Consider the following 2,941-nt stretch of genomic DNA (forward strand, 5'->3'; position numbering starts at 1 on the left):
CTCCCATGTTTTAGACCGCCTGTGTCACAACATTTCAACACTCCCGAGAACAGCCACAGGTCAATGAATGGAGGTGACTCGGTTCCAATAAAACTTTATTTACCAAAGCCCAACGCTTTGACTGCAATTTTCCAAGTCCTGGGTTAAGCTCTGGGTAACCCCTCCTCTCTTGCCAGTAACCTTGCAGGGCAAGCCATGCATTCCAACTGAGGCTGATGAGACGCCACAAGAGGTTTGCCAGTGATTTCTGGAAAAAACTTATCCTTGCTTTTTGGGGGGAAAAAGCCCCCAAAAGGGACTTTCTCTCTCCTGTGTTGTGTGATGGAGGGAATCATAATATATACCACCTCCATTCAGGAGGGGAAAGAGCCTCAGAGAGAAGTCACAATTACAGATGCCCGGGTGGGAGAAGGGTGCTTGATGACTTCACGTTGCTGCTGAATGAGTCAGCCTGGGAGCCTTCCCTGCCTCTGGACGACAGGTGCGGGAACTGTGCTGTGCCTCACCATTGAGGCTGGTCCAGCTTGGTACGAGTTGCAGCAGAAATTATCACAAATAAGGCACGGCCGTGTACCACGTCCAACGCTCTGTGCCCCTCACCCCTCCAGGAACCGTTTTTCACTTTGCATGCAACACCTGAGTGCCACTTCAAGCCCTTACCCTTCTCCTCCTGCTTTGAGACTTTTCTGCTGATGGAAACCTTTTGATTCCTGGAGCGCACAGATGTCCGGGGATGTTGGCCCCACGGGGTTAACCTCTGGCCAGGGGCAGGGGTGAGAACTGATGGGTGATACTTGCCCCCTCCTCCCTGGACGGCTTGTCTGGGGCAGGACTTCTTGGATAACCCCAGTGGATTAGTCACTGATCGGGATGGCATTACGTCCCCCATGATAGACTTGTTTAGCCCTACACCTGCCTGGTCTGTCGGTGGGAACCCATTTGCAAATAAGATATCAGAAGATGTTACTGGCTTCAGTGCTGAAACTGGATGAGAAATGGTCTTAATACAACATGGCTGAAGTGCTTAAATGCAGAGGAAATTGGAAAAAGGAGACATATTGTTATGCAGCAGAGGGCTGCCTGCCAGCACCCCCAGAATGCCCCCCCCAGACGTGAGAGGGAGTGTGCCCTTGCCCACACCTTGATTTTGCACATCTCATCTCCAAAACTGAGGCAATAGATTCCTGTCTAAGCCGACCAAACTGTGGTATTTGATATAGAAGCCCTGACAAGCTAAGACAGTCCTTAAGTACCCACAACAGTAGCCAACTGGAAAATGCCTCTTGGACAACTTGCATCCCCTCCTCTTCCTTCCCCATGCCTCACTCCTGCTCACTGGATCACTCTCCAGACAAACAATTTGCTGGGAAGCCTTTGTCCTCTGCTTCCTGGGACTCCCAGGCTAAGACAAGATACTTTGGGAATTGACATCCCAAGTGTATCAGTTAGCTATTGCTGCATAACAAATTAGCCCCAAATTCAGCAGCTTAAAAGCCCAAACATGTATTATCTCACCATCTCTGTGGGCCAGGAATTGGGGAAAAGCTTAGCTGAGTGGCTCTAATTCAGGGCTGCAGTATTTGCATTAGCCAGTATCATGGTGGTAGCTGAAGGCTCAAATGGGGAAGCTCACCCACGTGTCTGTTGGCAGGCCCCAGGTGCTCAGTGGCTGTTGATCAGAGACATCGATTCCTTCCTCTGGGGCCTCTCCATGGGATAACTCACAACCTGGCCATTGGTTCATGAGAGAAAGCATGAAAGCAGGAGAAGATGCCCAGGATGGCATCCCATCCCTCAGCTAGAAATGGCCACTACATCCAACCCCTCCTCCAGAGGAGGGGATTACACGTGGCTGTGACCTCCCTTGGGTGGTGACCCTTGGGGCTATCACAGAGGCTGCTTCCCACACCAAGATCAATTCTGGCCCCACAAGCTGCCTTCCATCTTTCCTAAGTTTCCCAGTTCTGGACCATGGATATTTCTACATCAGAACCACTTCTCCAAGCCCAGCTCTGCCCTGGACCTGTGTGAGAACTTTGTATGCATGTCAGGGCCACCCAGCGCCAGAGAAGCAACTTTCTGGAGCTCAGCCATACCAAAAAAATCAGAGATCTAGTCGAGCAGTAATGTCCCTCTTGGAGTCCCTTAAAATATGGGATCAATCATAATTGCATAAAGATTTCTTCATCTTCAGTCCTGATTCCATGTCTCTCCTGCCATGCTTTGGAGATGGGTATTTCATGAGAAGAGAGATGCTTTCTTTGATTATGGCTCATTTTCCTTTTTCCAAACTTTTTAAACACATCTTCTAAAGTAACTAGAAAACAGTAGGAGGCGGGAGTTTAACTTGCCAAGGTCACACAGATAATCCTGGACACAATTATGGACCTTCTGAAAGCTGGTCTCTCCCATGGGTGATGAAGAGTGGACAGGCTCTTTTATCTCCAAATCCAAGGAGACAAAATGCGGCTATGGCTTTTTCTAATAAATAGCTTTGGGATCCTAGGGCATTCCATCGAATATAATGGCCAAGTTGGCTGCAGATGGCACATGCCAGGTTTTCTCTTCCAGAACAATTCTTCCAGGAGCCAATCCTCAAACTTTTCATACCTCTAATTCCCCAGCATGGCACCAATGAAGCACAATACTGGTACCTGTTACCAATAAATGTCCCTGCTCTAAGCTCAAAACTACAAGCATTTTGATTGCCCATCATGCATGTGTGTTAATGCGTGAGGTCAACTCCACCCAAATTAATTAGACACATTTTGAACAACCACCATCTAAGACATGCATGTGCAGTCTGTCGTAGTGAAGTGACCTGGGCAGACTTCCCATGGGTACGTTTTTTCGTGATCACATAGATGCCATGGTCTCTTTCTCATAAGGAGCTCAAAGCTCACTGCAGACATCTCAACCACTTCTTTGTGAGCGTCCAGTG

The sequence above is a fragment of the Tamandua tetradactyla genome, chromosome X, assembly GCF_023851605.1.
Source record: "Tamandua tetradactyla isolate mTamTet1 chromosome X, mTamTet1.pri, whole genome shotgun sequence".
NCBI classification, from domain to species: domain Eukaryota; kingdom Metazoa; phylum Chordata; class Mammalia; order Pilosa; family Myrmecophagidae; genus Tamandua; species Tamandua tetradactyla.